Source organism: Hyaena hyaena, unplaced genomic scaffold, assembly GCF_003009895.1.
Source record: "Hyaena hyaena isolate Hyena2069 unplaced genomic scaffold, ASM300989v1 scaffold_304, whole genome shotgun sequence".
In the NCBI taxonomy this organism is placed as follows: Eukaryota; Metazoa; Chordata; class Mammalia; order Carnivora; family Hyaenidae; genus Hyaena; species Hyaena hyaena.
Genome location: NW_024080937.1, coordinates 106,405 through 130,122, shown reverse-complemented (window position 1 = coordinate 130,122; position 23,718 = coordinate 106,405). Strand labels below are relative to the sequence as shown.

General features: G+C 35.9%; 1 pseudogene; it reads right to left on the bottom strand.

Annotated features, from left to right (window-relative positions):
• Nucleotides 1–1,710: 1,710 nt before the first annotated feature.
• The window catches only part of LOC120242431, a 38,089-nt pseudogene continuing 16,081 nt past the window's right edge, over nt 1,711–23,718 (bottom strand).

Below are 23,718 nucleotides of genomic sequence, written 5' to 3'. Positions count from 1 at the left end.
GCTGCATATTTTGAAAATGCAGACCCATGAAGCCAATTTTGCATATAGGCACTCATATGACCAAAACACAAAACATATCAGACTAATTTTCAAAGTAAAGTAGTATTTATTTCAAAATAAAACTCTACACAGCAACTTCTGAAACTTGATGTCTACTTATCTATCCCAGAGATCTAAATTCCTTCCATATACGAATGGCTTCCCCCTCAACCCCAAACAAAAAATACAAGACAAAACAAACCAAACAGAAGCTCTGTACTGGAAGTATTTATCTCACAATTTGTTATATTATATTTAAGCATACAACATCAGTGTCCTAATTGTTCTTTATTAAATCTTTTTAGCCACCTCAACATATTTCTCTGAACTTAATGTAGCAAGTAGTCATTGGATATGGAACCAAAATAAAACATGAAGCCAAAATGTAAGGAATGAAGTGAGAGAGGTAAAAATAAATTAATCTAAATGATACTGATTTGTCCCCAAGTATGGTAAACTCGCTACATTTGTTTAGAAAATTAGCATTAAGTATTACTACCTAATAACAAACAAAACCTAGAATATCTAGGTTAAAGAATATTTTTTATTAGAAAAAATTTAACATAATAAAATTTCAAAAACTGAAACTGACATGGGTACCTGGGTGGCTCAGTCAGTTAAGCATTTGACTCTGGATTTCAACTCAGGTTGTGAGATAGAGCCCCAAGTCAGGCTCTGTGCTGGGTGTGGAGCCTACTTAAGATTCTCTTTCTCCCTCTCCCTCTCTATCTTTCTCTCCCTCTCCCTCTGCCTCTTATGCGCTCTCTCTCTCTCAAGTAAATAAATAAATCAATTAAAAAATAAAATATAAACTGAAACAGACCATATATAGCATATGGAAACATCAATACAATTTTGATAACATTAAATAATCATTTCTATTCCAAAATCATATGGTAAATATTAATATTTCTACTGACAGACTCTACAGGGAAAGGGAAACTTAATTCTAATATAGATTTCCCCAAAAGAATTGCCTTTCAATATTCAAATCAAAACGATGTACCACCAACACAGAAGGGAAACACAAACTGTTATTGTCAGCATTCCAAATTCTCTATGCAAGAGACTGACATTTAAAGACTAAATGATTCATGGTGTGCCTGGGTGTTTCAGTAGGTAGAACATGTCACTCTTGATCTCAGGGTCATGACTTCAAGCTCCATGCTGGGTGTAGAGCTTACTTAAAAAAAAGAAAAAAGAATAAATAATCCATTTTATTTATAGTGAATTAAGATTACAATGTTTACACTGAATACCTAGAATGATTACTGAAATTAATCTAATTGAAGTAAAACTTAACTTTATTCTAGAACATTCTCATTGCTTACATTCAACAAACAGATAAAACAAGAAAGTCACAGAATCATGTTAAATTTATAATAATTCACATAAACATAGATTAAATTATCAAAGAAAGGATTAAACTGACATCTTCATAGCTTTTTGCAAATTCAACTTATTTCTAGGCCTCCACATAGTGAAAGCAGTAGGCAGATTTCTTGACATGGTCCAATCTATTTAAAAAACAAAAAAGATTGTATAGGGGCACGATTTGTAAAGCAAGATAACAAAATTAAATAACAGAATTCTAATTAATATTGGCTTTTCAGAATTTCTTAAGAAGAGATATACAAGGATTGCTCAGCTGCCTACAAATAATTAAATCTCTTAAGCACTTAATACAGTAACTGCAGGCTTCATTTTGAAGTCTTTGTTAAAACGAACAATTGTATACTCCAGGAAATCAAACTCAACACTGGAGTATTTGGCTTTAATCAGAGCCCATAATCCCTAAAGAGAAGAGAATCCAGTGCAAACTGACTTGACTAGAATATTTTTACCTCCTTTTCAGTAACTTCTGTCTCGAAAGTCCTTATATTCTTTGTAGGCTTCAAGGTAAGAATGTAGCCACTGGCCCTGGAGTTCTTCATCTAGACAGAGAATATACTCTGCATCACTTGGACCTACGCATTCACTGAAATGATTTCTAATATCATGCAGCAGGTAGTTATGCCAAGAATTTTAGAATCAATGAACTGTATGACAGCTTCTTTCTCACTATAGATTCTATTCTTTCTTACACAAGAGGTCATTACAGCTGGTACTCCCAGGTTGGAAAGAATCTCCTTGAAATGTCATCTCCTCCTGAAGAACTTGAGGGTTCTGTATATTACTTCGGAACATTTTCTTAATATCTTTTTCTGCAAATGCTGTGGGAATGAGAGAGAAATATCTTCCCATCTGTAGCCACTGATTAGATTTGGGAATTCAACCATTGTGTGCATGAATAGTATAGATTTTAGCAAGTTGACGAGCTATTAGCCTGAAAAAAACTGAGTTGCAGACACCACAGTGTTTTTTCTCTGTATACATTTACAGCAGAGTTCATTACTGAAGGTACAACTGAGCTGTGGTGCACAGCTATGAGCTTGCAATACTCGAAGTCTTTACTTCCTCATCTCACCAACTGGCCTCTCAGTCTTATTGCTATAGCTTCTCACCAGGATTGTTATTGTCCATTATATTACCCACATAGCAGCGAGTAAGTTTGTGGTTTCATCTATAAAGATCTGCAGGTTTCTTCCTGGTTAGGAGAGTGGGGGGTCCCCCTGTGGCCACAGGTATTGAAGGTGGTTCAGAGACCTTTCTGGCAGCTCTGCTTCTCCTGACCCTGAATCATGATGTTCAAGTGGAGCACCTCCAGGGAACCCGCTAATGTAATTAGCCCTGGTCCAGGCCACAGTAGAGACCACTGTAAAGAAAGTGACGAAAACCGTGGTGGGTGCTGACCAGCTGGCCAATGCTTTTGTCCTGAGAGGCTCCATGCATCCGAGGCCTTATGTTTAGTTGTTTACAGTTTATTACTTTTGACTCCAAACCACTGCTCCAAAGCTGATTAATGTCCACCTTCTTCCCTCTCTATAGGATCAGTATCGATATTGTCCTCAAATTTTAGGCTTTGAGGTTATGGCTATTCCCTCCTTTTACTGATGACAGGATATTTTTTATTTTCCACTGTTCAGTTTGTTTCCAATTGGTTCTATGAGTAAGAGAGAATTTTAAAAACCTTTACTAGTAGCTTACCCAGGTTAAAACTCAGGTAGTGCTTTCTTACTACAAAGCAGTGGATCTCCATTCCGGCTGCACATTAGGATTTCTTGGAGGAGTTTTTACAATTCCAGTGACCTGACTATATGCAAGACCTTTAAGCCAGAACTTCCAGAGCTAGACTCAGGCATCAGCCATTTGAAAAATCTCCCAGGTGATTCTAATGCTTAAGCAGCAATGTAGAGTCTAATACTTCTTTCTCTATGTGCTTTGTTTTGTTTGTTTTGTTTTTATTTCAGAATATGTGTAAATTTGCGTAGCTATCCACATGAATTTATCTCCGTGGAACAAATTCAATTACTTTTAGCATCAATAAATTTCAATTAAAATTTATTTGTTTCAATGTTTTCAATTGAGCTACTATCAGATTAAGACAAATTATTTTCATAGTGGTACTGTTTTTAGGAACAGTTATTACCAGAAACTAATTGTTAAATCATAGGATATAGAGAATACAACTGAAAAAGATGCAGAGAGAACTGAGACTCATACTAAATAGTGATTCACTGTGCTAGTTGAGACTGCCATAAAAAATTACCACAGACTGGTGGTTTAAACAACAGGAATTCATTTTCTCATAGTTCTGGAGGCCAGAAGTCCAAACTTAGGATATGGGCAGAGATGTTTTTTTCTAGGCCTCTCTCTTTGTCTTATAGGTGTCTGCCTTTCTCTGTCTGGTTCTGCACATAGTCTTCCTCTGTACCTGTCTGTCTGTGTCTTTAAACATTTATTTATTATTTTATTTTTTATTTTATTTTATTTTATTTTATTTTATTTTATTTTATTTTATTTTATTTTATTTTTTTAAAGAGAGAGAGAAAGACACAGAATCCAAAGCAGGCTCCAGGCTCCAAGCTGTCAGCACAGAGCCTGATGTGGGGCTCAAACTCACGAACTGCAAAATCATGACCCGAGCTGAAATCACTCACTAACCAATTGAGCCATGCAGGCACCCATGTCTGTCTATATCTTAATCTTCTCCTCTTATAAGAACACCAGTCAGATTGGACCAGAGTCCACCCTTATGACCTCATTTTAACTTAATTAGCTCTTTAACACTCTGTCACCAAATACAATAACATTCTGAGGTACCAGAGGTTAGGACATCAACATACGAATTTTAGAGGAATACAATTCAGACCATAACATACACCAAACAGCAAAATTTTGAGTTTTATAACTATGCTAGAGTTTTGAAATTACAAAACTAAGACAACAGATAGGCATCAAATATAATTAAGAATAACACTTTATCAAAAATTTTCAAGTGTAGGGGCACCTGGGTGGCTCAGTCGGTTAAGCATCAAACTTCAGCCCAGGTCATGATCTCGTGGTTAGTGAGTTCGAGCCCCACGTCGGGCTCTGTGCTGACAGCTCAGAGCCTGGAGCCTGTTTCGGATTCTGTGTCTCCCTCTCTCTCTCTCTGCTCCTCCCCCACTCGCACTCTGTCTCTCTCTCTCTCTCTCTCTCTCTCAAAAATAAATAAACATGAAAAATTTTAGAAAAGGCTTTCAAGTGTAGGTTATGATTATTTTCCATAGCAAAGACCATACTTACTCAGAAATTTTGGAAGACACAGAAAAGTAGAAAGGAGAGTGGGGGAAAAATGGTTTTCTGCTGCTCGTACGTACTCTTCACATACTGATGCCGATCCTCCTGGTCGTTTTCCTATTCACATTAAAAAATAAACATAGTTGGTAAACATGATGTATCCGAAACGATGCATTCTGCTTTTCAAATATTTACTCAATATAATTTAAACATTTTCCCTTTTATATTTTTCATTTAAATATTTCTAACAGGCGTATAATGGTACACCTAGTCAAAAGAAACTGTTTTATTAATCATTCTGCTTCTGGTTTGAATTCATTTGGATTATTAGTCAGTGTCTACCAAGAAAACTGCACAATTACACTGGATCATTGAAAAATAGACTAGTTTTGAGAACAGTTTTGGATTTACATCAAAACTGAGATGATAGTACAAACAGTCCTTTTTAATCCTTTCTCACCCAGCTTCTCTTATTAACATTTCATTTCAGTATGGTACATCTGTTACAGCTAATAAACCAATATTGATTCCTTGCGATTAATGAAAGCCCATAGATTATTCAGATATTCTTAGTTTTTACATAATGTCTTTTTCTGTTTCAGGGTCCCAACCCAGATACATTACATTGAGTCATCAAATCCCCTTAGGCACCTCTCGGCTGTCATAGTTTCTCAGACATCCCTTGTTTTCATAACCTTGACAGTTTGAAGAATACTGGTCAGGTATGTTGTAGAAGGCTACACTAATGGAATTTTTTTATGATTTTCTATTTTGCGATTATAGTAGAGCTATGAGTTTTGAGAAGACCATGCTATTTTTCATTATGTCATATGAAGGGTACATATGTTAGCATGATTTATCACTGTTGGTGTTGACCTCAACCACCTGGTAAGAGTCATATTTGTCAGGTTCTTCTACTGTAAAGTTACTATAACTTTCCAGTATGTATTCACTGGGGACAAAATCACTATGTACAGTCCACACTTAAAAAGTGAAGATTTATGCTCCCCTTCCTGGAGGGATATGTATGCAAATATTATTTAGACTTCTTCTGCAAGGGGGCTTGTCTTTTAGCCCTACTTATTTATTTATTTATTTAGTCATTTTTTATTAGTATAGACTCATGGATATATATTTTATTCTTTGGGTTTTAATATAATACTACTTGATTTTGTTGCTCAAATCATTCCAGGTTTGGTCACTGGGGGCTCTTTCAGTTGGCTCCTATGTTCCTCTGACACACTCCCATCAATGTAGGATTTTTAAAAAACATTTCCTTACTTTCTGACACTATAAAATGCTCTAGGCTTATCTTGTTTATTTCTGACCCTAGTGTTAAGATCAGCCATTTTTTCAAGGAGCCCTAATTCCTTTTATTGGAGAATAACTATTAGAAATCAAGATCTGGGCATTTGGTGTGCTCATTGTTACTGAGATTTGTTACTTGTTGACTTACTCAACTGACAGAGCAGGGAAATATATGTGTGTATACTTACTCATGCATATACTCATATTTATAAATATCTCATTATGTACACATCTCTATATTAAGCTAAAGTTGAATTCATACTGATGTCTTCAACTCTGATCCATTACCACATGGATTATTTTAATTTCTCCCTTGCTTGTCTGTAAATTTCCACTCCAACCACGAGAAACCTGGCTCTGGCCAGCCACTAAATGTTGACTTAATTGTTCAATTATGATATGTACATAGGAGTATTAGAACTGTTTACCTTTACTCCTGTAGAAAACAACTTTATCAGATGGGGTTTAGTGCTCATGCGCAGTTTCATTTGCCCTTAGTCTTACAGATTCATCTCATTTCCAAAGTTACTTAGGTCAGCACATTTCTCTCGCATCCTCTTACACTGAGGTTGTTTCATGTATTTGTAATACAGTCAGATTCTCTGCTCATAGTCTGCATTCCATCCTGGGATCCTCTGACCTCCTAAATAATGTTTCAAAATTTACATACATTATGGTTTACTCTTTGTACTGTAAGTTCTATGGGGGTTAACAAATGCATTATGTAACGTACCCACCATTATAATAACATACAGAATAGTTTCACTGCCCTAAAATCCTCTGTAATTCACCTAGGCAACCCTCCTCCACAACAAACCCATGGCTACCACTGACTGTTTCACTCTCCTTATAGTTTTGGCTTTTCCAGAATATTATATAATCATGTAATTGAGATAAGACAGTATGTACCCTTTCCAGGCTGGCTTCTCTCACTTAGCAATGTGTATTTAAAGTTTCTCCATGTTTCCTCTGGTGGCTTGATAGTACCTTTCTTTTTGTTGCAGAATAACATTCCATTGTGAGGATGAAGCATAGTGTATTTATCCATTTATCTATTGAAGGACATCTTGATTGCTTAAAGTTTTTGGTGAATACAAATAAAGCTGCTATAGACATTCATTTGCAGTTTTCTGGTCTAGACATACATTTTCACATCAGTTGAGTAAATACCTAGAAATGTGATTGTTGGATTGCATGGTAAGATTAGGTTTAGTTTGGCACAAAACTGCCCAGCTGTGTTTCAAAGTGGCTGTACCATGTTGCATTCCACCAACAATGAATGAGGGCTCCTGTTGCTCTGTATTCTCCTTGGAAGATTTTTATAGAGGCTTAATTTGTAACGATATGGGCAGAGTTTAGGGAAACAGGCAAGGGATAGTGTCATCCGCTGGAGCTCGCAATAGTACACATAGAGGGAAAGGATCCTGGAGCAGCTGAAGGGAATGTGCAGTCTCCCTGGAGTTAGGGCCTTGGGGAAAGGGGCACGGGAAACCAGCCAGCACTTGGAGATCTAAAACAGAGATTCTTGGCTATAAATACCTGAGCTTTACCCTTCTCCCTTCTGATTGTTCTGCTTGTGCCTCTCACTGGCTCAATTCAACTAGAAGCCAGAGCAGAAGGGATCTGTTGATGCAATCTAAACAGGCTAGCCTCTCATAGCACAGAGCCGGCTGGAGAAAAAGTGGGCAACATCTTGTGGGTCAAATGAAAATATCCAGCATATTTATGTTTCTGCAAATTTTTACTGTTGGTTTTTTTTGGCCAAAAACTTATTTTTGGCATTTCAGACTACTTCTCCTTGGAAATAATATTTCCAATTGTGTATTACTAGACAAAAGAAAATGAAAAGTTTGAAGGTTGCTGAAGGACTTATACATGTCTCATAAGTAATATCTAAAGTTTTGCCTATCATAGTTCTAAGATCTTATGATTTCAGCATCATTGTTGATATATATGTATATATATGTATGTATATATGCACACACACATATATATATCAACAATATATATTGATATATATATATAAATTGATATATATATACACACACATATGTATATGACATAATTAATTTTATACACTTTCATAGGTATTACTTCTTTTTTCATTTGTGGTTGCGTTTTTGGCACATGAAAATATTAATTTCATTTGGGAACAAGACTGTATATGATGCAAGAGTTGAGTACATATTAAAAATAAGGATTCGTATATTTTTTTAAATGAATAAACACCTCTACCTAGATATTGATGTAAATATAGATTTTTACCAAAGATAGTAGATAAAATCTGTTTTCAGAAACATATGGTATATAGTCTCACCTTACAGACATGATAATCATGATTTCAAACATGTGTTCAAATTGTTCACTTGTGTCAGTAATGCCAGTTTCTCATTTTAAGGACATTGCTCATGAAAATGGAAAGTTTGTAGATTATTTCATCTCTGTTCATTTCAGGGTTTTTTTTTTTTCTAGTGTCACTGTGGGCTTCTTGCTCCTTTTTTCTTTTTTTGCTATCCTTCACTCGGATCAGGGAATGCTGACTATTCGTAAGATTGCTGAAAAAAGTTATTGAGGAGACAACGCAATTTTCAAATCTTTCATCCTTTCTCACTTAACAGAGATATACATCTTTTTATTCCACCAAAAATGCTCTTACCAAGGTCACCAATGACTCATTTTTTGCTAAATCCAGTGAACACTTATGAGTTTTTATTCAATTATTTGACCTTTCAGCAGCATCTGGCACTATCAATGGTTACCCTTTTCTGGAAGCACTTTCATTTCTTGGCATAGAAGACACTGCACTTGCCCTATTTTTCAGGTCTCTGGAGCCAGACTGTCTGGGCTCAACTCTTAGTTCTGATATTGTTCAGCTGTATGACCTTGATTAAGTCACTCAGTATCTTTAGGATTCAGTTTCCTTACAGTTAAAATGGGGGCAATAATAGTACCTATGTCTTAGGGTAGGTGTAAGATGTCATTGAGTGAATGTATGTAAGATGATTCAAACAATGTTTGGTACCCCAGCACCTTTTAAGTAATAGCCAGTGTTATGATGGTAAATTAGCTTTCTAAAAAATAAAGCCCTGCTTTGTAGTGTTGCCAATTTCTTTGGTGTAAATACTTCTACCGTAGCCTTAAATACTCCAACCATTCTTGAATAATTAAATAACTGGCTTTCCCAGGGGCTAGCTACCAATAGCCACTTTCCCTCTTGGCCACTTAATCTACTCTGCTTAGCCTCCATTGCGGGTTCCTCTTCCTTTCATTTCTTAAACATCATTGCTCTTCAGTGGTATGCCCTAGGCTTCTCTATTGTCTTACTTTGCATATTTTCTGTTAGAAATCTCATTCATTTTTTAAAAAGGGGATATATAGACTTCTGGGAAGGATCCTAAGCTCACCTTGTCCCACGGATACAACTAGATAATACCCACATCAGTGTAAATACCCCAGAAAACAACACAAAGACTGGCAGAACAGAATCTCTATAGCGAAACGTAGAGAAGAGGCCACATCAGAAAGGGCAGAAAGGGCATAGACATGGTTGGGCACCTAATGGACCCACAGGAGTGAGAAGGAGGAATGGAGGGAGGGAGGGATGACATGAATACGAAGAGGAGAAAGGACAAAACCCCACCCCAGGAACCCCAGGGGACCCTCATGGGGAAGACAAAATCCCCATAACATTTAACTTTGACAATCAGAGGAACCTAAAAGTCAGTGTGGCAAAAAACTTGAAACTTTAAAAATCAGCAGGCTCAACTCCAGGAGAAAAGGCACAACAAAGAGCTCTGTAGAGATATGACATAAAAGCAGTAGTTTGAAAAATGCGTAGGGTATACTGGAAGGAGGGTTTATTTATTACTCTCAGAGTATATGCTGGAAGGACAGAGATTTTTGGGAGACTTCTCCAAGACCAAAAGAGCTGGTGGACACCATTTCCTTCTTGCACCTCCTAGCTTAGATACAAGGACACCTGCAGTGCAGCACTCTCCGAGTAGCTTGCTAACAGCATGCCCCACCCCTAAGGCCTTCTGCACATCTGCTCCCTCTAGCCTAGCAGGCCTCTGGCATGAGTTTTCCTAAATGGCTGCAGGCCCCCTCCTGCAGTGGATTGGCATGCACCTTGCTGGCACCAGCATGCTGCCTCAGCTTCTCCTGTGGACACTCCCCCTCCAACCCTGCAGGCCTGGACAGGCGTTTTCCCAGGAAACTGTAGGTCCCCTCCTCCAATGGACTAGCACACGCACCCCCTCTGCCCGTTTCCTTGTCAGCCTGCCCTCCCCAATATGGCCTTGGCCAATGCCATCCAAAGAGATGCCACAAGCCTGGTAGGGTCCAAGCAGTTCTGACAGGTGCCAGCACTACTCTAACATGGCTTCTGCCCTGAAAAGAGGGGAAGACAACCACACACACCAGTCTAACTGTGAGCCTAGCAGTGGATTAGGGAATGACACCTGTTCTGACTGCAGGCTCCACCCACCAATGAAAGCTTCTCAGGGACAACACAGGAAAAGGGCCCTGCAGTTCAGTGCACTACATCTCTGGCAAATACCTGGTCTGACTCAACTCAACCTTAAGGTAGCCCCAGACCAGTCCACTAATAACAAAGGGACCAAACTTTACCCATAACAGGCAAAGAGAGCCTGCAGATGACTGTACTGAAGGCACATGTGGCTTAGTCACAACAGTAGGGCATACACAACAGACATAAGAGACACCCTTGAAGTGTGAGGTTCTGGTGAGCAGGAGCCATTGCACCACAGGATGCTACAGGACCTCTTCTTCATAAGGCCACTACTTTCAAGATCAGGTGATGTAGCTGCCTTTCTTAACACATAGAAAGAGATACAGAGGGTTAGACAAAATGAGAAGACAAGGAATATATCTCAAATGAAAGAACAGGACAAAATAACAGCAAGAGAGCTAAGTGAAACAACAGTAAGTAATATGACTGATAGAGAATTTAAATTAATGGTCTTAAAAGATACTCACTGGACTTGAGAAAAGAATAGAGGACCTTACTGAGACCCTTAACAAAGAGATAGAAAACATGAAAAATAATCAACCAGAGATGAAGAACTTAGTAACAAATTAAAAATACACTAGACAGAATCAAGAGTAGACTAGAGAAAGCAGAAGAACAAATCAGTAACCTGGAGGACAGAGTAATGGAAAGCAATCCAGATGAACAGGAGAGAGAACAATAATGATAAAAAATGAAAATAGATTAAGGGAACCCAGAGGTGCCATCAAGCATAACAACATTTGCATTATAGGAAGTCCATAAGCAGAAAAGAGAGAAAAAAGGGCAGAAAATGTATTTGAAGAAATAATAGCTGAAAACTTCATAAATCTGAGGAAGGAAACATGTAAAAGAGGAGGCACAGAGAATCCCCAACAAAATCAACACCAAGACACAGAGTAATTAAAATTACAAAAGTAGTGATAAGGAATTTTAAAACCATCAAGAGAAAACAAAAACAGTTACATACAAAGGAAACTCCATAAGGATATCAGCTGATTTTTCAGCAGGAATTTTGCAGGCCAGAAGGAAGTAACATGATATATTCAAAATACTGAAGAAAAAAAAAACCCTGCAACCAAGAATACTCTATCCAGCAAGGCTACATTCAGAATAGAATAGAAGGAGAGATAAAGATCTTCCCAGAAAAACAAAAGTTAAAGAAATTCATCACCACTAAACCAGCCCTACAAGAAATTTTAAAAGGGACTCTATGAGTAGAAAAGATAGACCATAAGTAGGAATTAGTAGGAAGTACAAAAGCAGTAAAATTATCTATTAACATCAGTCAAAAGATTGACAAAATAAAAGGAAATAAAGTATGACACCATATACTCAAAATTTGGTAAGGGAGTTGAGTGAAGAATGAAGTCAAACTTAAGCTACCATCAACTTAATACAGACTGCTATGTGCATAATATGTTACATTTAAACAGAGTGGTAATCACAGATCAAAAACTGGTAATAGATATGCAAAAAATAAAGAGAAAGGAATCTGAGCAAATCACTAAAGAAATCCAACAAACTATGAGAGAAGGGAGCCAGAGGAAAACGAAAGAGAGAACTACATAAACAGCCATTACAACAAGTAACAAAATGGCAATAAGTACAGACCTATCAATATTATAAAAAAAATTATTAAAAAGTATATGCCAACAAATTGGACAACCTAAAAGAAATGGATAAATTCCTAGAAACATATAATCTACCAAAGCTGAAGCAGGAAGAAATAGAAAAGTTGTACAGACCAATCACCAGCAATGAAATGGAATCAGTAAAAAACAAAACAAAACAAAACAAAAAAAACACCTCAACAAACAAAAGTCCAGGACCAGGTGGCTTCACAGGTAATTCTACCAAACATTTAAAGAAGAGTTAATACTTACTATTCTCAAACTATTCCAAAAAATAGAAGAGGAAGGAAATCTTCCAAATTCATTCTATCAAGTCAGAATTACCCTGATACCAAACCACATAAAGACACTACAAAAACATAGAACTATGGATCAATATCTATCTCTGATGAATATAGATACAAAAATTGCAAACAAAATCCAACAATATATTTAAAAAATCATTTACCACAATCAAGTTGGATTTATTCCTGGGATGCAAGTGTGGTTCCGTATTCACATATCAATCAACATGACCCATCACACCAATAAGAAAAAGGATAAAAACCATTTGATCATTTCATTAGATGCAAAAAAGCATTTGCTAAAGTAAAATATCCATTTATGATAAAAATCTTCAGCAAAGTAGGTTTATTTATTTATTTTTTTTAATTTTTTTTTAAATGTTTTATTTATTTCTAGGAGAGAGAGAGAGAGAGACAGCGTGAGCAGGGGAGGGTCAGAGAGAGAGGGAGTCACAGACTGAAACAGGCTCCAGGCTCTGAGCTGGCAGTCAGCACAGAGCCCGACGCGGGGCTCGAACCCACGAACCGCGAGATCATGACCTAAGCGAAAGTTGGACGCTTAACCGACTAAGCCACCCAGGCGCCCCAGCAAAGTAGGTTTAAAGGGAACATATCTCAACATAATAAAGCTACATGTATGAAAAACCCACTGCTAACATCATAATCAATGGTGAAAAACTGAGAGCTTTACCCCTAAGATTAGGAACAAAACAAGGAATTCCACTATAATTACTTTTATTCAACATAGTATTGGGTGTCCTGGCCACAGTAATTGGACAAGAAAAAAAAAATTTTTCAGTCAAAATTGGTAAAGAAGAAGTAAAACTTTCACTATTTGCAGATGATATATTACTATATAGAGAAAACCATAAGAACTCCACCAAAAAACTCCTAGAACTGATAAATGAATTCAGTAAGGTTGCAGGATAGAAAAATCAGCATACAGATATACATTGCATTCTATATATTAATAACGAAGTAGTAGAAAGAAAAACTAAGAAAACTATCCCACTTATAACTGCACCAAAAAATAATAAAATTCCTTAACCAAGGAAGTGAAAGACCTGTACTCTGAAAACTATAAAACACTGATGAAAGAAATTAAAGACACCTCAAAGAAATGCAAAGACATTCTATGCTCATGGATTAGAAGAAAAAATACTGTTAGTGTCCATATAACCCAAAGCAACATACAAAATACCAACAGCATTTTTCACAGAATAATCTTAAAATAGTCTTAAGATTAATAGAATCACAGAATAATCAAATAATACTAAAATTTGTATAGAACCTCAAGAGACCCTGAATAACCAAAGCAATCTTGGAAAAGAACAAAACTGGAGGTATCACAATCTCAGATACCAAGGTATACTACAAAGCTATAGGCATCAAAACAGTATGTTACTAGCACAAAAATAGGGCACATAGGTCAATGGAACAGAATACAGAGCCTAGAAATAAATCTGCAATTATACGGTTAATCAATCTATGGCAACAATATGCAATGGAAAAAAGACAGACTCTTCAACAAATAGTACTGGGAAAACTGAACAGTTACATGCAAAAGTTAAAACTGGACCACTTTCTCACACTATACAAAAAATAAATTCAAACTGAATTAAGGATCTAAATGTGAGATGAGTGAAACTGGACCACTTTCTTATACCATACACAAAAATAAACTCAAAATGGATTAAAGACCTGAATGTGAGACCTAAAACCATGAAACTCCTAGAAGAGAGCATTGGCAGTAATTTCTTTGACATTGGCTGTAGCAACATTTTTCTAGATATGTTCCCCGAGGCAAGGGAAGTAGAAGCAAAAAATAAACTATTAGGGTTATATCAAAATAAAAAGCTTCTGCACACCAAAGGAAGCTATCAACAAAACTAAAAGACAACCTACTAAATGGGAGATTTTTGCAAGTGACATACCCAATAAAGTATTAGTATCTAAAGTATATAAAGAACTTACACAACTCAATACCAAAAAAATCCAATTAAAATGGACAGATGACATGAACAGATGGCCAACAGATGTGTGAAAAGATGCTCAACATCACTCATCATCAGGAAAACGCAAGTCAGAACTACAATGAGCTATCACCTCACACCTGTCAGAATGACTAAAATCAAAAACGCAAGAATCAAGAAGTGTTGGTAAGGACATGGGAAAAAAGTTACCCTCATGCGGGCTGGTGGGAGTGCAAACAGGTGCAGCCACTGTGGAAGACAGTATGGAGTTTCCTCAAAAAATTGAAAATTGAATTACCATATGACCCACTAATTCCACTGCTGGATATTTATCCAAAGAACATGAAAAGAGTAATTTGAAAAGATAAATACACCCGTATGTTTACTGTGGTATTATTTATAATAGCCAAAATATGGAAGCAGCTCAAGTGTCCATCAATAAATGAATGGATAAAGAAGTATCGGCAATGGAATATTACTCAGCCATAAGAAAACGAAATTTTCTTATTGCAAAAACATGAATGGATGTAGAGAATATAATTCTAAGTGAAATAAGTCAGTCAGAGAAAGACAAATACTATATCATTAATTCATTTGTGGAATTTAAGAAATAAACAAAAACAAAGAAAGAAAGAGACAAATTTAAAAAACCAGACTCAACTATAGAAAACAAACTGATGGCCACTTGAGAGGAGGAGGGTGAGGGTATGGGTGAAATAGGTGAAAAAGATTAAAAGTATACTTATCATGATGAGTACTGAGTAGTAATTAGAATTGTTGAATCCTGTATTGTACACCTGAAACTAATATAACACTTCATGTTAACTATACTAGAATTAAATAAAAAGAAAAAATTTTTAAAAATTGATATATAGTTCACATATTATACAATTCATCCACCTTAAGTGTACATTTCAGTGGTTTGAGCATATTCACAGTATGGTGCGACCATCGCCCAATCAATACCAAAAGATTTTTCATCCCTCCCAAAAGAACTCTTACCCACTTACAGTTACTCATTTGACCCATTTCTCATCATCATAACCAGCTATTAACCTACTTTCTGTTTAGAAACAGAAATGTGTTTTTATTGGTAAATAATATTCTGCTGTATTGATGTACTACATTTTATTTATCCATTTATCAGTTTATGGACATTAGATTGTTTCTACTTTTTGGCTATTACGAATAACGCTGCTGTGAAGCTTTAGGCACAGGTTTTCATTCAGACATATTTTTGTATTTCTTTTGAGTATGTATGGAGGAGTGGAACTTCTATGTTTAACTTTTTGAGGAACTTCCAAACCACTTTCCAAAAAGGCTACACCATTTTCCAGCAGTGTTTAAAGGTTCCAATTTATCCACATTCTTGATAACATTTGTTATTATCTATCTTTTCTTATTATAACCACTTTGATAAGTGGTTATCTTTTTGTCATTTTAATGTACATTTCCCTAATAACCACTGATACTGAATATCTTTTCATGTGCCTATTGAGCATTTGTTTTTCATCTTTGGAGAAATGGCTATTCATATTCTTTGCTCATTTTTAAATTGGGTTATTTGTCTTTTTTTTTGAATTGCAATTTCACCCACTTTTATCGTTTCAATTACATTTTTATCCTTAAGGTTCTGAAAATATACGTTTAAGTTCAAATGTCTTGTCTGAACTTCATAGATGCCCTGCAGATACCATGAATGAAGCAAGATCCTTGACATTTGCTCATCTTTCTGAATTCTTACTTGATTCAAAGGTCTTACTCCCCACACTGACCTGGGTGTTATTTGTTTTGTTTCTTTCCCTAGTCTACCCAACCCCTAAATATTGTTATTTCTACCTCCCAAAAAACTTCTAAAATTCCTATTTCTATGCCAACTTTCTTGAGACCACCATCAAATTCTTTTCCTGAGCATCTATACTGGCCTCTTGATTGACTTTTTAAAGTTCTATTTCATTCTCTGCATTTCAGAGTACATGTCTTCAAATATAAATCTTTTCAATGGTCTCATTTTACTTTTAGCATAAAATTCAAATCCTTAATGTGGATTCTACAAAGGAGGTCACTTCTTAATAATTAAAACTATCAACAATGTGTAGATTAGCTTAAACTGTAGAGAGTTCCTTGTCACTAGAAACATCCAGATGGAGAATGAACATTTCATCTCTCAAGAGTGGTGCAAACAGTATTCATGGTTTGGACAGAATGTAGAGACCAGTGTCTACTAAGACTCCTTACCACTGTAAGTTGCTATGATTCTTTTTTTTTAAGTTTTATAATGTTTATTTATTTTTGAGAGAGAGAGAGAGGCAGAGAGAAAGAGGGAGACACAGAATCTGAAGCAGACTCCAAGCTCCAATCTGTCAGCACAGAGCCCAACATGGGGCTCGAACTCACGAACCGTGAGATCATGACCTGAGCCAGTCAGACACTTAACAGACTGAACCATCCAGGTGCCCCTGAGCTGCTATGATTCTAGTACTTATGTACTGTACATAGTAATAACCAAAAACACAGATTAGAAAGTCTCTCATGTGAATACAAATACATTTAAGCAAACAACTTTACAGTTGTAAAGAGAGTCATAAGATTGTTGTTTTATCCAAAAGACTGTCATATATTACAGAAAATTACTGAGTATACAATTTGTCTTTGTATAAGAATAAAATAATACAACAAAATTATAGAAATGGACAAAATTATAGTTCTGGGAGCCAGAAAAAGTCAGTATAGAATAAATAAAAATGAAGCTCACTCCTTTGGCCAAAAAATTGTCATCACAGTTTAAGGCCATTGATATTTTTAGAACTGATGAAAATTAGAGACTTTTTTATTGGAAAATATGCTTACTGCTCCAAATTTTCAGGGTGTTTATATGAGTTTCTGAGGTTTACCCATGAATCCACACTACAAGACCCCAGATCTAAAGAGTGGGGAGTTGAGGTTTGAGGAGAAATGTTTAAAATATGTGTACAAGAGTTTTGCTAAGGGTTAGCCTTACCATCAAAGGATTTTTTTGAAAATTAAAAATAGATTAAAAATACATGCAAAAAGAATATATTAAAAATATATCTTAGGCCTGTGTAAATCTGTATTTATTTCAGAGAGATGCATTATAAAAAGTAAGTAGTTCATTATTAGAAGTTACCATATAGCTCAATATCTAAATGGTTATCGCTTGAGTTATGGAGAGAATTTGAAATGAGCTAAGAAACAAACAAAAAAATTCCATTGAGGACTTTCTTATGACAGACTTTTAAAGATGTTAAAAAATTAATCCTGGGAGATATACATCCATGCCTTGAAACTTGATCTCCACTTTATAGAGAAATATCACATAGTGGGTTCATTTAATTTGTTTCTTGAATACTGTTTTTAAAATACCATTGATCACTACTGCAATGGCAAGATTTAATTTTATGGAACTTCTCGAAGATTTTCTAAGTTGAACCATAGGATCATTTATTTTCAAAGGGCAGAGTTATTTAGGTAACGGTATGCCCTGGCCGACTAAACATCATGGATAAAAGACGTCATTGAACACCAGCAAGGTATCACTCATTAACCTTGCCAGAGTGGGTCCAAATTACATCCTCAAGGACTGCCAACTACTTTCAGTTTGATGTCACTAAGGACACATCATTAATTTGTTAAACTGCTTTGTCTGAAGGGAAAGAAAGATGGTTATGTTACTTTCCTGAGCTGAAAGGGAAACAGGAGGAATCAGAATAATAAATGTCTCTTCTACTCACATTATTCAGGTATCTGAATGAGGCTACATTCTGGAGGAATGTCAAGTAACATACACGGGACTACAGAGGCAAAGCTTATTTAACTTAGGAAATATTTGGTGCATTTTGCCCCTGTAATCCTTCTAAATTGATTGTATCCTTCAAAATATACAAACGTTAGCATCATTCTTTCATGAGGAATTTATATTTTAGTGTTTTGCAAATATGGGAAGATTTTCTAAAGTTACAATCAATTTTCAATCTATGGGTGGAATTTGATATTTATGTTCATAACAGTTGTTTTGCCTCAGGAAACCCACAAGACACATGTTTCAGGTAAATATTTAACAGTCTGATCTTAAAACTTATGCTTGAGAAAAATATTAACAATTTAAATTCTAAATGTATACACAGAAATGTTCTTAACTTTTGTGCTTCAGGTAAATATTTAGTGTTTATAATTTTAAAATATTTTAAATTCTAAAAGAAAACTCTATTACAAATACTTAGAATATAGGTAAGCAAAAGTTTAAAAAAATCATCGGTAATCTTCCCTGCAGGGAAAACTTAATAAGGGCATTTTTCATTTGACATTTTTAATTTTCTAGGCAGATGATCTAAAATAATAAGAATTATGCATATTTCTTTTATCTTTTTATTTCCCCTGTACACTGGTTAGAATTTATAGAATAATGTTAAATATTAATGATGACAGTGGATATGGTATCTGGCTTTGATAGTACTGCTTCTAACAGTAAGCACAATGTCAGTGCTAGAGGCAGTATAAAGTTTCTTTAACAAGTTAATGTGTTTTCTTTCCTAATTTATTAAAATTAGTTTGAAGTGGAAGATATTGATACCTATTGAGATTAAGTGTATTTTCCTACTTTATTAAATCACATTAGTAGATTTTATTTTTATTTATCTTTCTTTTGAGAGAGAAAGAGAGAGAGAGCGAGAGAGAATGAGTGGAGGAGGGGCAGAAGGAGGGAGAGAAAGAGAATCTCAAGCAGGCTCTATGCCCAGGGCAGAGCTTAATGTTAGGCTCGATCTCACGATGGTGAGATCATGAAATGGAGTCAAAATCAAGAGTCAGATTCTTAACTAACTGAGCCACCCAGGCACCCTAACAGATTTTATTTTTGATCTTATTTATATTTAACTTTTAACTTTATCAAAATAATATACATAAAGTGACATATATATATATTTTATACAGATTTAGACAGAAAACAGCTCTTTCCTACCACAGCCCTTTTCTTCCTTGTGTCCTCTTTAGTGGGACCCACTTTGAACTAGTTATTCCAAATTGTACTTAATTCATATTTCTGTGGTTTGCCTTTTAACTTTCTTAGAAATCTCTTTTTTTTATTAATGTTTATTTATTTTTGAGAGAGAGAGAGAATGTACATGAGCTGGGGAGGGGCAGAGAGAGAGAGGAAGAGAGCAAATCCCAACCAGGCTTCGCTTTGTCAGCACAGAACCCAATGCAGGGCTCAGACTCACAAACCATGAGATCATGACCTGAGCTGAAATCAAGAGTTAGTCACTTTACCGACTGAGCCACCCGGGTGCCCTCTTAGAGGTCTCTTTTAATGATGTTGATCTTTTATATTTTATTAAGATTTATTTTATGGCTCAGTATATGCTTCATTTTGGCAAATATTCCATGCACACTTGTAAAGAATATCTGGTGCAATTGCTGTCTAATGTTTTCTAAATGCCCACCAGGTTAAACTGGTTAATCACTTTATTAAAATATTCTACATCTCTGCTAGTTTTTGTCTGATTTTTCTATTAACTGCTGAGAGAAGTATGTTATATTTTCCTTTTGTGATTATGCATTTAAAAAATTGTTCTTTATAGTTTGAGGAATTTTTCCTTCCTAAATTATAAAGTTATATTCCTAGGTTTATATATTTAGGATTGTTATTTCTCTCAGATATTTTCTTTCCTTCTTTATGTCTGGATAATACTTAATTTCCTTTCTAATATTAATATAACTATACTAGCTTTCTTATGATTAGTGTTTACATGTATGTCCTTTATATCTTTTTATTTTCAAGCTTTCTGTATCCCTATTTTTATCTTTTTTTAATAGTATGCACTAGGGTCTGTTTTTGTTTGTGTGTGTGTGGGTTTTCAAATCAATCCTGATACACTCTAAGGTTTAATATAAGTGCTGACATTTGCTATGTTCATTGGGGTACCTGGGTGGCTCAGTCAGTTAAGCCACCAATTCTTGATTTAGGCTCAGGTCATGATCTTGATTCAGATCATGATCTCAGCTCAGGTCATGAACTCACACTTCATGAGTGTGAGCCCCATATTGGCTCTGCACTGAGAGCATAGAGTCTGCTTCAGATCTTTTGTCTCTCTCTCTCTCTCTTCCCCTCCCTTGCTTGTGCTCTTACTCTCTCTCTCTCTCTCTGAAAAATAAACATTAAAAAAATTAAATAATCATTAATATGGTCGAGTTATTGTTGTTATTCTTTCTCTATTTTTAAGAATCTGGCCACATCCGAATTCCTCATTTTGGTTTATCCTGAGGCTCCATGTACCCCTGTTTTTAAGAAGCCACATGAGATAGCCTGGTAGCATATTGATAAATTCCTCCCTTTGCTTAATCATCCAAGAGTTCTGACAAATATATTTACTACTGCTAAAACCATAACTAACATGATGGCGGAAAGACATATAGTTTTATGTTGTTTTTCTTTTTTTCCTTTTTCAAAAAAATGTTTGTTTTACTTAGAGAAAGAGAGAGAGCAAGAGAGGAGCAGATAGAGAGGGACAGAGAATCCCGAGCACCATTTATCTAATATAGACAAAGTTATATGGGTTGATATAACATTAGTTATCCTTAAGGCATTTATGTTATAATATAATGTAGTTAAAATACTTAAAATACATGAAATACTTAAAAAATGGTATCTAAGAGAATATATTTAAGTTTAAACAGATGATAGCAAAGGAAACCAGAGAATGATGCTGAAACCAGAAAACAATGCTAAATAAGGACTGAATCAGGCTTTCACATGTGTTTTAGAAGCAATATATGAACCCTTAAAATATATCAATATGAGCCAACCATATGACATGGCTGCTACCAAAATGCACATTGGTACCTTAGACAAAATTATAGAAACGGGGGCTGAGTACAATTTGGACACTATATTCTGAGCAAGGTATTTACAGATTAGCACCCACTCAGATGTGAAGAATCTGGAAAGCATGCTGTACAAGGAAGGATGAAGAAATCTGGTTTTGGAAAGACAGAGACCTAATCCGAAAGAGGACGGAGGTAGAAGGAGCGAGGTCCCTTCCACGGTTTCAACTGCCAGCTATTTATAGTGAGGCCTGGATACTTTGCTAACAAACTTTATAGCATCCTTTGCTTGTCTTACAATCTAAGATCTGCCTTGAAAAAAAAGTCAGTTTGTCTTTTCATGCTTGGTATTTAACTTGAGGCTTCACAGTATTTCATGAAATAATGAGTCAACTAGGTAAAGTCATCCTGTTTTTATTTATTGACATCTTTACAGAAAGTAAGCCCAGAGGAGATGCAATAAAATGATCTATCACACACTGTGTTTTGATATTCATGTGCCTGGATCATTTCGTACCATGAAATGTAATGTACCTTGGGATGAGGAGTTGGAAACCAGATCCCTGGATTTGGGTGAGATGTGTAATTAAGTGAATCTGGAAATACTAAGAGCCAGACCGTGCAGAATTTGATGCTTATGCTGCAGTGACAACCAAGAAAACAGAAAATAATACATTGAATGACAGAATTTTAATTTCAAATTCATGAAGTTAATTTGAATGATTTTGAGAAGCAGCAACAGCTTTGGGGGAAAACATTTAAAAATGAATAAATGAACAGCAATGTGGTCGAAAGATAATCGTACTTAAGAAAGAAGGTTCTATATGTGTAGAACATCTCCTAGGACATTCTCCTTCGTTAACAAAGTCCTTTGCACTATGGATAAATGAGTGAAGATGCAGCAGCCCAAATTTCCCTGGACTTTAGGAGGAATCAACTTCTGTGCATGTGACGAGGGTAAAAGGTAATGTGTGAGTTACATGTGATGTAGGGAAGGTGGGATACAAAATGGCCAGTAGAAATTCTGGGCTCCAGATAGAGATTTTTTTATCTGTAAGACATTATTCGATAGTGCTTAGAAATTTATCTGGGTTTATTTACATTTAATTAATTTTTAACTATAATTAGCTAGCATTCTTTTCCTTACATCCTTACTCATTTCTACATAACTGACAGATTATTCTTTTTTCTCAGTCTTGAAATACGTTTAAGAGATGGATTCCTTTGCTGTGTTTGTATAGAATTTCATGTCCCAAAGTCTAAGCTTTATACAAAATCTGGACAAATTTCTCTTCTGGATAGAGAGGTCAGGAAATTGGCATTAACTACCAAACTTGCAAGCTTGCCAACAGCTGGCTGTATTTCAAAAGGACACCTCATTTAAAAGAACAGAGAAAGCAACAAATACTATATATTATGTAATAGCCCAAACATAATAACCTAAAATCTTATTATAGTCACAAAGATCAGAGCATTCTGTGACTCACCGGTACTGTATGCTTTTTCCATAATTCCATTTTCCTCTCCCCATATCACTGCCTAATCTCACTCTGGGATGATAAACCGTTATGCTATTCTTAGGTGACCCAATGTCTTCTAATGCCTGGCTGTACAAATTGTATTCTGTGGACCAGCAAACTCAGCATCATCTTGGATCTTATTAAAAAAAATGCAGAATCTCAGGCCTCACTATAAACCAACTGAATCAGAATCTTCATTTTAGAAAGAAGCCTGTGTGATTCACACAAGCATTAAAGTTTGAGAAGCACTGTTCTAGCCCGTGTCGGTTCCTAGGCAATCTCTCCAGCAATCATAATAGTAAACCATGGCCACCCCATTAATTTCCTTTCTGATCTGGCTCTCAGAGACAAAATGGAAGAGAGGAATCAAGCATTTATAAAAACAACCAATAGGGGCGCCTGGGTGGCTTAGTCGGTTAAGCCTCCGACTTCTGCTTAGGTCATGATCTCGCGGTTCGTGGGTTCGAGCCCCGTGTCGGGCTCTGTGCTGACTGCCAGCTCAGAGCCTGGTGCCTGTTTCAGTCTGTGACTCCCTCTCTCTCTGACCCTCCCCTGCTCATGCTGTCTCTCTCTCTCTCCCTCCTAGAAATAAATAAAACATTTAAAAAAAAAACAATAATTAGTAATCATTTATTCGGTCAGAAGCACTATGTCAGGGTCTGGAAATACTGAGATAGGGATACAGCTCCTATTTGTCCAGTAGCCCACACCCCAGTGGGTAGACAGTGAATTGGAGGTTTTTCCAGAAATCTGACATTTTCCTGGAGTCATCATTTCCTTTAATATTCCAAGTAAATCATATGGGCTCTACCCTATGTTACTATACATACACCAATGCCTTCCTTAATATTTCAGAGAATGATTAGGTGGGCCACATTGTTGTCTTTCAAAAGATCCTGAAGACCTCTCTTCAATCATCTCTTTTATTAG